At 28.6% G+C, this 14609-nt stretch overlaps 1 pseudogene; it reads left to right on the plus strand.

The window, feature by feature from the left end:
- Positions 1-2732: 2732 nt before the first annotated feature.
- LOC145833821 (vacuolar protein sorting-associated protein 4B pseudogene) lies at positions 2733-4025 on the plus strand (annotated as a pseudogene).
- Positions 4026-14609: the final 10584 nt, after the last annotated feature.

Raw genomic sequence — 14609 nt, forward strand, 5'->3', positions numbered from 1 at the left:
TAAATATCAAAGTTTATTATTTAGTTTTGGAAAAATGAGAAAATTGGTAATATATAAGGAAAAGTTTTTGTTATTAACATTTAGATTAAATCTATAAGTACTTTTACGTATGCAGATTAAAAAATAATCTCTTTAAAGTTGATTTTAATTAATATGAAATTTACTAATTTGGCTTTGAACATTTCAACTTTGAAAAAGCATGACTTATGATTTTTTTTTTATAATGATAGCTTGTAGGTTAAAATTTCCCAAAAAATAGTTGTTTTTGTACAAAGATTAAGTTTAGATAATCAATAAAAATCATCAAAAAAAAAAAAATAGTTTTTTTAAAAATCCTTTTTAATTGATTGATTCACAAATAAGTTATGTTTAGTTTATGTTTTGAAAATAAAATAAAATTTTAAATAGTTAAGGTAAGGTAAGTTTAAATAAAGTTTCTTAAAATTTTATTTAAAAATGATTTTAAGTAGGAGGTTAGATTTTGTAACAGTAGTGATTTTTTTACTATTGTTTTATAATTATAAAATATAAGATTATAGTTGATAAAACTAAAGTCTTTTAAATTTTTGTTTATTTAGTATTTCTACTTCTTTTTTTCTCAGGCTACACTTTCATTTTAATTGATACCAAAACAGTAGTAGCAAACCCTAGATGGTTTAATTTAATGAAAAATGTTATTATTTTATCAGTGCAAGTAGTGTATCAAGTTAGCTATGTTAATTAGGTTTTGCCCGTTTACTGATTTTTTTAGTTGAAGTGTCTTATACAAAATCATTTTTTCACGTGTATAAAAGCTATAAATAACCTGGGAACGGGTCAAAATTGCACGAAGACAAAGTTGCACGAGGTGATTAAATTACACGAGGGGTCTAAATTGCACGAAGACATTTTTGCACGAGAGTAAAAAGTCAGAAAAAAAACTAAGAAACATAAAAAAAATTATTTAAAAAATTGAAAATAATTCAACCCTCGCAAAAATGTCTCCGAGAAAAATTGTCTACTGGTGCAAAATTGTCTTCGTGCAAACGTTTCTAAGTGCAATTTTATTTCGTCGTGCAAGAGTCTCTTCATGCAGTTTTGTGCACTCGTGCAACTTTGTCCCCTCGTGCAGACCTGACAGCTGCCAAAATAAAATACCTCTGAGTTTAATTATTTTGTAATAAGATAAAATTTTTTGTTAACCTTATGCAGTTAATTTTAATTTATTTATTTTTAAAACAATTTATTTTCCATATCATATTTGCCAAAAAAAAAAAATTTCATGTGTGATATTTACCATACCAAAGTTAGGAACAGGTCTAAATTGCACGAAGAAAAAATTGCACAAGGTTACTTAACTGAACGAGGGGACTAAATTGCACGATTGCCGAAAACTGTACGAAACCAAAATGCACAAAGTTAAATTTGTACGAGGGAACAAAATTGCACGAAGACGATTTTGCACCAAGGGTCAATTTTGCACGAGAGTAAAAAAATACAGAAAATTAAAATAGAAAAAAAATAAATAAAATAAAACAAATAGATAAAAAAAGTTACTGACCGAGGGTAAGGGTTAGAGTAGGGGTGGGCAACGTACGGCCCGCGGGCCGGATCCGGCCCTTAAATGAAAATGACCGGCCTGCGAGAAAAGTAACTAATATAATTTTCATAAAACTTTTTATAATAATTTTACAAAACAAAACTGTAAGAATTTGACTTTAAAAACATGCTAAAAAATTACTTCATAAACTAATGTGTACTAATAAGTACATTATTTTGTCCTAATATTTTGTGTTGTTCAAACTCAGTTGGAAATTCTTTTCGCCAAATTACCCCAAGCAAAGTGTTTTTTAAGTACGATAGTTGTCAATTCTGTTTATAAACATTATTTAAACATCTGACACGTCTCAATCTACATTTAAGTTGTCAGACTTGAAAAAGTTTTGTGAATTTGAAGGATTCAAAAAAGTGACCAACTGTATCCTTAAAATTAGAATCTGGCCGGATTCAAAACTTAAAAAAAATTTAAATCTCACCAATCCGGATCTCGACTTACAATTAGTATCCAGTCGGATTTAGATCTAAAAAGTCATAGTTAGGCTGGATCCAGAAGCTGGATCAATAAATTACTAATTCGAAATGGTCTCGCCCGCAAAGACTTAATTTTTCTGGATCCGGCCCGTTGATTGAAAAACGTTGCCCACCCCTAGATTAGAGGTAACAGTGATAAAATAAACAAAAAAAAGAAAAAACTAATTTTAACTAAAAAAAAATAATTAAAAAAAAGTTACCGACCGAGGGTAAGGGTTAGGGGTAACAACGATACTAAAAAAGAGAAAAAAAAATTTTTACAGAAATTAAAAATAAATAAATAACCCTTGCAAAAATGTCTTCGTGCAAAAGTGATCCTTCGTACAAAAGTGTTTTCGTGCAATTTTAGGCCCTCATGCAAATTAATCTTCGTGCAAAAGTATCTTCGTGCAATTCTGTGCACTCGTGCAACTTTGTCCCCTCGTGCAAATTAGACAACTACCCATCAAAGTTACTTGTACGTGTCAAAGTATTTTGATGTAACTTATGGTATAAAGAAAAATGTAAAATATTTTAATAAAAGCTAAAGGTAACAACCAAAGCCATTCTAAATTTCTACTTCTTTCAATTTTAAAGTTCAAAAGCAGTTAACTTTTATATTTTGTTTATCTAATATATATAAAATTTAGATTCAATTAAAGAAACCAATAGCAACATTAAAAATGTCGATGTCGAAATGTTTAAACACGGCCATAGACCTCATAAACAAAGCTATTGAAGAAGAGAACCTCAAAAATTACAAACGAGCCCTGGATCTCTACGAGCAAGGCTTGCAACGATTCCTACACGCTCTCAAGTTCAACATACCAAAAAAAAGCCCCTTGAGAGAAACCGTCAGGGAAAAAGTGAAAACGTACATGAGCAGGGCCGAAACACTGAAACAGCACCTCAAAGACGAGGAGTCGAACAAGAAGAAGAGGCTCGCGGTGGGTCCGTCCGATTCCAACGAGGAGCAGCAGAAGAACCAGATGAGGAGCCGGATATCCGACGCCATCGTCGTCGAGAACCCCGACGTGAAGTGGTCGGACGTGGCGGGGCTGCACGACGCCAAGGAGTCCCTGAAAGAAGCGGTGATCCTCCCGGTGAAGTTCCCGCAGCTCTTCACCGGAAACAGGAAGCCGTGGAAGGGGATCTTGCTGTACGGACCACCGGGAACCGGCAAGTCGTTCTTGGCGAAAGCGGTCGCCACGGAGGCGAACAACTCGACTTTTCTGAGCGTCTCCTCGTCTGATCTAGTGTCGAAATGGGTCGGAGAAAGCGAAAAGTTGGTGAAGACCCTCTTCCAAACGGCCAGGGAGCAAAAACCTTCCATTATCTTCATCGATGAGTTAGATTCCTTGTGTAGCTCAAGAGGTGACAATGAGAGCGAGTCTTCAAGGAGGATCAAGACGGAGTTTCTGGTCCAGATGCAGGGAGTAAACAACGACAATGAGGGGGTGTTGGTGTTAGGAGCAACAAACCTTCCCTGGATGCTTGATCCTGCCATCAGGAGGCGTTTCGAGAGGAGGATCTACATCTCGCTACCGTGTCAGCATGCCCGCGTTCAAATGTTCAAGCTCCATGTGGGAGACACGAAAAACAACTTGTCAGTGCAAGACTTCAAGCATCTGGGCAAGGTTACGGAGGGATACTCCGGTGCAGACATCGGAGTTTGCGTCAGGGACGCTCTTATGGAGCCTGTGAGGAAGGTGCAAAGAGCGACCCACTTCAAAAAAGTCAGGGGCAATTCGAAGAAAGATTCTAACGAGATTGTTGATCTTCTCACCCCATGCTCCCCGGGAGATTGTGGAGCGGTCGAGATGAACTGGAAAGACGTGGATTGCGACAAGCTGATTGAACCGGTGCTGTGCATGCAGGATATGCTCAGGGCGAATGAGAGCACGAGGCCCACTGTTAATCAGGACGATCTGGACAAGTTTGTAGAGTTCACTAAAGATTTTGGCATGAAAGGATAATTTAGACTATTTACCTTTAATAAATTGTTAGCTAGCAAATGCGTGGATTTGTACTTTTTATAAAGTATGGTGCTCTTTTTTTAGTATAACAACTCACTATGTATTTTTTATTGGTTTTTATAAAAATAATTTTAATAATAAACATTTTTTAATTAACTTTAGGGTTTACTAATGATTTTCACTTAATAGAATAAATTACAATCCAAACTTGTGAGATATTAGATTCCCTTTTACTTAAAGCAATTTTTCACGTCGTTCGTTGTTAAATTGATTATTTTTAGCATGACAAAACATATAGTTCCCGCAAAATAGATAAACCCAAAAAAAATATTGGCCACAAAACTTTAACAGTCAACCCCTAGATTAGGTTTTCATAGCTCGACTTTTTGTTAGTTTCAAAGTTGTAAAGATATAGTTTTCTAGTCTAAAATATATATGCTTTTTATATTGTTAAGATAAATTTAAAAAAGAATATGAGCTTGTACAACTAGTTTTAAGGAAATATATTTTATAACGGTGGTGTTTATAAAATATCGTTAAACCAAGATACTCTGGTCAAAATAGAAACTATGTCCCCAAGACAGTCAGTTCACCTGCATTAGAAAGTTTAGCAGGCAATCCGGTCTCAGATAGTCCACCAGGCCCAATTAATTTTTTTGGGGCTAAGTAATCAGTAATGGTGATACTATAAGTGATATTAGTATATGTTTACGAGATACAAAAAAGATTAAGTTAAGTAAATTGTGCACACATATAAATTACCTTTACCAATGTTTTCGTGATCTTAACAAAATATTTCACAAAATTTTCTTTTCACGAGTGTTATTTAACTATAGTTCTAATAAAATACATAATTATACAAGACCAATAACTTTTTTAATTGCAAGCAAATCAATTATTAACAAAACATGTTAACTGTGAGATTTTAGTGAGTACCATGATGGAAAAAGAAGCATAATACTGATAATAACGTGATTAAAATAAGGAACATCCCTAGTGTGACATTTATTTATCAGTGTAACACTAAGAGTGTACCTTTTTTGTTATTGTCACAAACTTGAGCTATATACGCGTCAGTTGTAGTGCATACTGATAATTGCTGCAAAAAACTTAGTGACGTTATGACAAGAATTTAGTGACGTAACAATGGAAAACTTTGAGATTTTATTTTTTAATGAGAAGCTTTTAACGTTTGTTATACTTTTACAACTCCAATAGAAAGGTTATAAAGTAGAATAAATGGAATACTGCATTCAAGTGCAAGAAGATAAGTTATTCAAAAGAAGAAAAAAAGTTTAAATTTTACTGTGTAACAAGTTTAAAAATGTACACAAAACACAAAAATTAATCGAAACAAAAGAAGGCATTTAATTTAATTTAAAACTTATGATCGTACACTAAAATAAGTAAACTAATTAGAGTAAAAAAAAAACAATGTTTTATTTTTATGTGTGCCAAATGTTGTATATAACAATAAAAATAACAAAAGGTATACAAACTATTATAAATTATTATAGAAATAAAATAACAGAAGTTATACCACCACTGTGACAGTTATTGATAATATCGGTTTAACAGTAGAGGAACACCTTACAGAATGTTCGTACAAAGTTAGATTATATACGCGTCAGTTTCATTACATGCTAGAGTTTGTTGGTAATTTTTAGTGACGTAGCAATGTAACGCTTCAATGAAGATATTTAGCTGTATATTCAATGAATTGCTATTAAAGTTTATTGGTTTTGTTTAAATTTATATTTTGAAAACTATAAAATAGTTTAAAAAGTTTATGTAATTTCTTTATGTGAGTTAAGTTAGGTATAATAGATTAATAATTATTATAATTAAAGTATACATTTAAAATAAAAATAAAAAATTTTTATATCTAGATAAGATAAACTCTGAAGTTTTTTTTTTTCTATACATTTCAAATTGAAAAAAACTGTTCACTTGTTTAACAAAATTGTTTAACAATCTAAACTTTATATATTTAAGTAAGATTAATATTGTAACTACGCTTAAAGGTAATTTTGTATCTAGAAAAAAAATCATTTAACTATAGCACCTTAAAATAAGTTTAAGTCATGCTAGTCACGCTTTTTTAAAGCTCAAACTTTGTAAATTTTACATTATTTAAAGCTTTAGATATGTTAGAAATATTCTAAAACGCTAAGAAATAAACACGTGACAAATGTGCAGTCTAATTACAATAAATAATATCATACTAGATACCTTTTTATAGGCGGTGTGATATTTTTCTTAACTTTAAACTTAAAACTAAAGTTATGCACTCCTAAATATTTGTTTCAACATAGCTTTTGAAATATTTATGTAACGACTTTAGTTTTCATTAAACATTTTAAAAAAGTTACTTGTTTGAGTTTGAAAGTAGTTGTTTTTAGTTTAGTATTTTACAAACTTTATATCATGAAGAAAATATAAAACAATTTATTTATACTCAGCTATTACTGTAACTGTACAGCTGTTTATCTTTTATTAAATTGAAAAAATTTCATAAAAGCTATAACTTTTGTGACTAATTTTTTTTCACAGTTTAAGTACAGTTAATAAACTTGTATGGGCTTTTAAGTATAAAAAATAGTTTTCAAATTTAGTATTTAATTTGACACATGTATAGCTTTTTGTCTAAGTAGAACAGAAACAAATTTAAAAATATATCTTTGTATTTTTGTTTAAAATGTTTATAAGTATGTGTAAAAATATAAAATAAAAGGTTTACCTCAATCTGTTAAACCTAAGATTTCTAATTATTTATTGATTTTTTATGCGTGTCAAAATTTATTGCGTGGCAACAAAGTATATATTTAAACGACTTTTCTCAAATCAGAATGAACGTAATTTAAAGTTGATACACAAATTTTTCAATTTTGTAAAAAAATAGTACAGGTTTTAGATATATTACATAGAATTGTTTTTTTTTAATACAATGTAATAAAAATTAAAAATAAGCTTTAAAACATAAGACTTTGTCAACCAACTAAAAATTTTGTTATCGTCACTATGAATTTAAGTTTTATTATTTTTAGCAAACTGTAAAAATAAAAATATTACTTTGGTTCTAAACTTTTACAACAGAACAAAGGGTATGTGGCCACTGTGTCATCTATTTGACAGTGAAACAGTGATTAAATACCTGAAAAATAAATATAAAAATTTTGCATATATACGCGTCTGTTATTATGCATGGTGACAGTTGCTACAAAAATTTTGTGACGTCACGATTTCACAGTTGACTGATTCTTATAGAAAAAAATTTTAACTTTGCATAGCTACTACATGCATTATACAATTGAATTAAGAACTACAATGATGACAAAGTAAAAAGGTATACATGATTGTTTATGATGACTTATTAACTAGCTTTGTTGTTTTTATAATCACCTCTTTAAATTAAAAAAGATAGGTTTTTATTTTTTGCAATAAAGAGTTTGAAATTTTTATATAAAATTTGGTAGTTTGTAAGGTTTAGCACTTACTCTTTAGCAGTTACTCTTTTGCCGTAAATGTTATTAGGTTTTTTTCAAGAAAAAAAAAGCTATCTAATGTGTTTTTTATAAGGCAAAATCAGACAAGCGTTTTTTTTTTGCAAAATGACACCATATGTTGGGTAAGTTTGGTCGATAAGCTGCACTAGAAACTTTTTTTAATCAGTTCATATTTTGCCTGGTAGTGTTAGAGACTGTTCAAACAATTGTGATAAATATCTTTCGAAAATACAAGTTTACTAAAGTTGTCAAAATTAAACATTAACTACCGGCATTTATTAAAAGTGACACAACTTTTAGTTATTAAGTTAGCTGTCTGATGACGTAATCACAAACATCAGTTTACTCTACAATTATTTATAGTAAAGAAAATGTTCATTTAACTAACTGTAGCTTGAATAAAAAACTAAATATTTTGAAGAGCCCGTGAAGACCCAAACATTTTTTGGCTACATAACTTTTACAGCTTTTAAGTACAATTGTACTTACTAGTTTTAAATAATGCATTTATTTATTTACGTTGAATAGCCTTTTCTCATGAAACCTTTAAGCAACTTAGTAAAATGTTTCTTTATATAAAAGGAAATTTTAATATATAAAGTTGTTATGACATCACAATTAAATTTTTAATTGGAGTTAACTTCCAGAGATGCAAAAATGAGTGAAACTTTCAAACCTTTATATGTAACAAATACAACATTTAATATTTGAAACTTTAGCTAACGAGCAAATCCAAATCTATAAACAACGCTTTTATTAAACAACAAAACCTTTTTTTTAATTTTTTGATCAGGGGTTGATCAGGAAATCGTTCATAAAACTGTTCTTCTCATAAACACAATAGTTTAGTGGTATAATTATGTTAAGTGTAAACTGTTAATTGTTGAGAAATACAAAAATAAAACATAAAAAAACAAAACTAATAGAAGGAACATCCTTAGTGTGACAGATATTGACAGTGTAACACTAAGGTAGTACCTTGTTTGTTAAAGATACAAACTTGAACTATATACGCGTCAGTTGTAGTGTATGCTGACATTTACTGTAAAAATTTAATGACGTAATGACATGAACTTAGTGACGTAGTAATGTAAAGCTTGATTGAGCTGAAAAGGTTTTAAAGTTTACTAAATTATAAGCTCCAACAAAAGTTTATAAAGTGGAACTATAGAACTAATACAGAATCACTATTTTTTAACAGCAGGAATGTTGGTTATAGATAATAATTTTGAAATGTAACTGTATATCATGTTAAGAAAATAAGAATAAAAGATAATCAAGATAAAAAAGGCATTTTCTTAACTTTCAAAACCTCTGCTGTTTGAATTAAAAACAAGTATAAAAGTTTAAAAAAAAGTAGTAGTTATAAGTCTTTACTCGTGTCACTTATTGTGTAGTACAAAAAAAATAACAGAAGGTACATCATCACTGTGACATCTATTTATCAGTGTAACAGTGAGGAAACACCTTGTTGGATGCAAGTACAAACTTTGATTATATACGCGTCAGTTGCAACGCATGCAAGAATTTGCTGCAGAAATGTAGTGACGTCACGATGAGAGATTTAATGACGTAGCTATATTGTGCTTGTTTGAAGTTGATAAGCTGTATCTTACAATAAAAACCATTTTAAGTTTACTGAGTATTTTACAAAGTTTGAATTGAAAGAGAATAAATATAGTGAAAACATATATGTATATATAATTACATAATATATATTTTTTTTAGATAAACTAAATCACCTACCACAGAGCCCACTTGAACAACTTTTAAATACTTTATTTCAGATATTTAAACTCAAAAATAACAGTACATATGTTTCATTCAAGCAATAAAATTGTTTGTATTCGTCAGCTGTTAAAGCTCGAATTAAAAAAGAATAAATATATTGAAAACATATATGTATATATAGTTACAAAATTTATAAGTTTAGAAAATCTAAATCACTTACCTTAAAGCCAACTTGAAGATGTTTAAAATAATTTATTTCAAATGCTTAAGTTTAAAATAAAATGCATACGTTTCATTTAAGCAATAAAGTTGTTTATAGTCCTCAGCTCTTAGAGCTCGAACTGATATGCACAGTGCTGTGATTATATGAATTAGTGTTAAGCATATTGCAATTCATTCGAGCTTTAACAGCTAAGGACTATAAACAGTTTTATTGCTTGTATGAAATATAAGTACTGTTTTTTTTTCTTGGAGTTCAATAATTTGCAATAATCTTTATAAACAATATATATACTTATATATAAATAAAACAAATTGTACAAAAAAGGAAAATTACTGTACAATTTGTTTTATTTATATTCCAGTGAAGTTGTTTCACTAGGATCTTTTGTTAGCAAACAATTAAACCTATATTTTGAACAGTTATAAATATTTATATATAAATGTATACATAGAATACGTTTATTTAAACAGACACAATGCAGTTCTAGTTACTTATTTAGTTAAACTATATATTTAGTTTTTCTTTAAACATAAAAAAAAAGTTTTTAAATAACTATATTAATTTACGAACATTTATTTTAAATTTTTAGTTTTAGTTTAAAACAAATCTCTTTATTATTTAGGTTTGTTTAACTTATGAAAACTAGATGTTTTAAATTAGTTTAATTTTTGTAATTATATTTAATATTGCTTTGTTTTTATACTACTAACTTTATTTTAATTACAGCTGCTAAAATAAGTTAATTTTATGTTAATTTAAAGCTTAACCTATGTATCTGAGCTTAGACTTTAAATTTTACATTTTTAAAGGTTGTAAAAACACAAGTAATAAACGCGTGATAAAAATACAGTAAGCATCAAAATAAATTTCATCGCATAAGCTTCATTTTAATTCGTGATGCGATATTTTAAAAATATTTGTATTGAAATAAAGTACTGTACTGTAGTATTTTTACTTTGGTATAGCTTAATAGATATCTATGAAAATACTTAGAAAGTTAAAATCTAGCATAAGCTAAAATGAGACACTTATTATAAGTTAGTTATTTCAATTTCATAAACTAAAATTTAGTTAAAGACTTAACAAATAAAATATGAGACAGCACGAAGAAATCAAGAAAACATTATTTTTGGATCAATTCTTAATATATATGCTTATTGTTGTGTTTTATAGTTGAAGACAATGATAAAACAATTACAAATCTTTGTTATTTTTTCGCGTAAAATATTCAAAGTTTGTAATAAAAGAACTTGAGTGACCTTCGTGCAAAGGTGACGCAATGCAAAAGTGTCTTCGTTCAAAAATATCTCTTCGTGTAAAACTCTCTTCGTCTAAACGTGTCTTAATGCAAAAGTAACCATTCGTGAAAAAGTGTTGTCGTGCAAAAATGACCCTTTGTGTAAAAATGTTCTACTGCAAAAGTGACCACTCATGCAAAAGTGTTCTCGTGCAAAAATGACCCTTTGAGTAAAAGTGTTTTACTGCAAAAATGACCCTTTGTGTAAAATTGTTCTACTGCAAAAATGACCACTCATGAAAAAGTCTTCTCGTGCAAAAATGACCCTTTGTGTAAAAATGTTCTACTGCAAAAGTGATTACTCGTGAAAAAGTGTTCTCGTGCAAAAATTACCATTTGTGTAAAAATGTTCTACTGCAAAAGTGACCACTCGTGGTTTTTGTAGAGTTACCAATGCGACAATGAGTTTATAAAAATGTTTACTAATAAATACAAACAACTTTTTTAGTTTGATACAGTTTTTAAATAACCTAAAAAGATAAAACTTTTGTTTTATTTTAGATTACAATAAAATTTTTGCTACGAAATATATGAACCAATAAAATTACTACAATAATGATATTAAAAAAAGGCAGTTAACTGTCCGACGTAAGTAAAAACTTACTTTAAAGTGTTTAAATATGCAAATTATAAGTTGATAGTATTTATTAGAATTATTATTTTCTATTTGCACCTGTTGATGCAAACGAATCTAGATTTTATAAATCTATTCTGTTTTATAGACTAATAGTTTTAAGATATTAAAAAAATCATTCTCATATTTAATATCTAAGTTTATTAAAATAAAACATTTTGTCTTAGTAATTCAATGACAGCTTCTTAAACAGTTTTGGTTTTCATTTTTGTTTAAACTGTTTATAAGTGTTCGTGACAAACTAAATTAAAGTGTTTATCTCAAAACGTAGCGGTAGACAACATTGCTTATATTTAAATTACTTTTTTTAAAAACAGAAGGATTGTAATTTAAAACTTATTTATCAATTTTCTAAAGATTGTAAACAACATGAACTTTTAAAGTTTATAGGTTTAAAACTACATAGAAAGAATTTGTATCTAGGTACATTATAATAAATTGGTTTAAAGTATACGATTTGATCAACCAAAAAAACATTAGTTACGGTGAAATTTTACATGAAAAATTTAAAGTAAATTTAAATTACGGTGAAACCAAGTTTAAATTTTTAGTTAGCTAGTCATAAAAAGTTTAGTTTTATGTAAACGTTTTAATAATCCTAAAACTTCATAATAAAAAACAGGGTATGTAGCCACTGTGTCATCTGCATTTCAGTGAAACAGTGATTAGATACCTGTATGACATTAAAACAAACCTTGCATATATACGCGTCCGTTGCAATGTATGCTAAAATTTGTTACAAAAATTTAGTGACGTCACGATTTTACGGTTGACTGAAGATTATAAATTGAACCTTTTGAAAAGTTAAATTTAGCCTTACACAGCTACTACATGCTTTATACACCTGAATTATAAAACAAATAAAATAGTGACTAAGTAACAAATGGTGTTGAAGTTTGTTTATGTAGACTTATTAACTAGCTTTGTTGTTCTTATAATCACATCTTTAAGTTTTAGAAATACAGATTTTCAATTTCTTATTATGTATAGTTTGAAAATTGTATACAAAATTTGGCAGTTTGTCATGCTATGCACAAGAAGATAATTTCCTATTATCAGAAGTATAGCACTAATTTAAATTATTTCCTTAATTTTAAATACATTAAATAATTTAAATAGTGTTATTTTATATACATATAAACTAGAATAAAACAAAAACACACAGCAAATATCTAAGTACTATGTTTCCAAACTACAGCTTTATTAAGTTTTAATTTTTATTGTTTTTCAAAGTGCTTTTGTTAAAAGTAAAACACCATTTTGATCAAGTTGCATTATTTAAAGTTATATCAAGATAATTAGTTATATGTCTACTTATTTGTTATATGCCCATTTGAAGGTTACATGACAATTCAAATTCGGACAACTCAAATTCGGACAATTCAAATTCTTAAAAAAATATTTAAAAGACTATATCTCGATAACTAATACGAATTTGACAAAAACAAAAAATAAATTTTTAGATCTTATCAATATCTACAAGCCACTTTTTTTTATATTTTCAAAATCTAAAATACTTTTCAAGATATTCTAAAATTACTAAAAATAACTATGTTTTTTACTTTATTTAACCTATATTTCAAAAAATATGTAATGTTTTGCGAAAAGAAAAAAATGGCTTATTGATATTAATATAACCTACATATACAATTTTTATATTTGATAAATATACATTACTTTTTTACTTGTGGCTGTTTCAATTTTTTTTTAAGAATTTGAATTGTCGGAATTTGAATTGTCCGAATTTGAATAGTCGTGCACCCCCATTTAAAAGTGTGATATAACCACTTTTGCTCAGTTCTATACAAAGATCGTAACATTTATATTTTAATTTTTAATAAAGTTAGTTTTACTTTTTTTTTGTTATGTTGAAAAATTATTTTAAAGAGTGAGCCGTATTTACAACTGACACTTTGCTGATTTGAAGGTAAACTTTAATAAAACATTTTTAAAAAAACTATCTCAATTAGCTTGTAATTTTTAAACCACTTAACTTAGATTTAACTTTTTTAATTATTACTAATTGAAAAATATAGAAACACCTTACCATTTATTAAAAAGAATATGATAAAAAACTTTCACTGGTCGCAATCGTAATATTTTATTAAAAAATAAAAAAGTAGGAACGTATTTCTTCACATTTCTTTTGCACGTAAGCTCAGGATCTTTAATTTCTAAAAAAGAAATAAGTTATAATGATAAGTTCTAAAAGAAATATGAGCTAACTAATATTTGAATTGCACAACACATTAAGCTATAGCTTTTTAAACTGATTTGAAATAAAATAAAACACTTTCAAGACATTTATAAATAATTAAATTAAATTTAGCTGCACGACAGTTTTGTCAGCATTAAACTTTATCATTTTAGCTTAATAAGAAGATTCTCTGTAGCAAATGGCTAATACTTCAGCGAAAAGAAAAAAAACTAAATCAAATAAAATTCTCATGCTTCAAAAGGTTTCGAACTAAATATTGCCAATAAAAATTAGTTTAAACTGAATAACAGTGCATTAAAATTCAAAAGCAGCAATCAAAATACAAATTTACTATCATTAATTAAATAAACATAAACAAACAAAAAAGAACAAAGTATACGGCTCCCTGGTATATGTCGAAATTTTGCTTTAAAATAAATGACAAACTACTTTGTAAGCTTCAAAATTAATTTTAATATTTTTCTATACATAATAAGAAATAATTACAACCGATTTCAACATCACAAACCTTATCGGACTCTTCTCTGTGTATTTCAGGGAAACTCCCGGTTCTGAAAGCTCTGTTGCAAGCCTTCCTGTACTTGAACGGCAGGTCCACCGGGTCGCCGGTCACGTGGGGAATTTTGTACGTCACCGGTCGTTCCGCTCGAGTGCGCTCGCGTATGACGTCATAGACGCGGAAGAACTGGTGCTCCCTCCAGCGGAGGTTGTTTCTGTGGGTTTTAACCATGTCCGGTAGTGTGCTGTCAAAAATTAAACATTACAAACTAATAAAATGTTTACACAATCATACAGCATGTTTTGAAAATAGAATAAAATGTCATGGATGATGTAATTAGTTTGTGATATCTGGTATAATTTTTGTTATACGTGGTCAAGTTCCAGGTGCACCCATGCGCTTTACTAAGCACAAAAAATATTATGGGGTTCACAAGAATTTACTGTGCACATGCAATAAAATATTTACACAATTGT

Source organism: Thalia democratica, chromosome 4 (genome assembly GCF_965202585.1).
Source record: "Thalia democratica chromosome 4, ktThaDemo2.hap1.1, whole genome shotgun sequence".
Lineage (NCBI taxonomy): Eukaryota > Metazoa > Chordata > Thaliacea > Salpida > Salpidae > Thalia > Thalia democratica.